Raw genomic sequence first — 230 nt, 5'->3', positions numbered from 1 at the left:
ATATATTCAATCACAGTCGCTATCCTCAGTATCAGTCCGTCAGTGTTAGCAACAGTTTCAGTAGCATTTGCTCAGATTCCCTGGGGCTCCATGGTGTTCAGTCTTGGCTGATATGCGGGGAGGGGCCTTCTTAGTTAGGGGATGGGGGCTCTAGCTCAGTTTCACATTTTGCAACCGCATCTGGTAAAAACGTCCTGTTGTTTCTCTTTCGTCCTCACTTCTCTGCTTCC

This window comes from Pteropus alecto, unplaced genomic scaffold (genome assembly GCF_000325575.1).
Source record: "Pteropus alecto unplaced genomic scaffold, ASM32557v1 scaffold57, whole genome shotgun sequence".
NCBI lineage: Eukaryota > Metazoa > Chordata > Mammalia > Chiroptera > Pteropodidae > Pteropus > Pteropus alecto.
Note: the sequence above shows the minus strand (reverse complement) of the source record.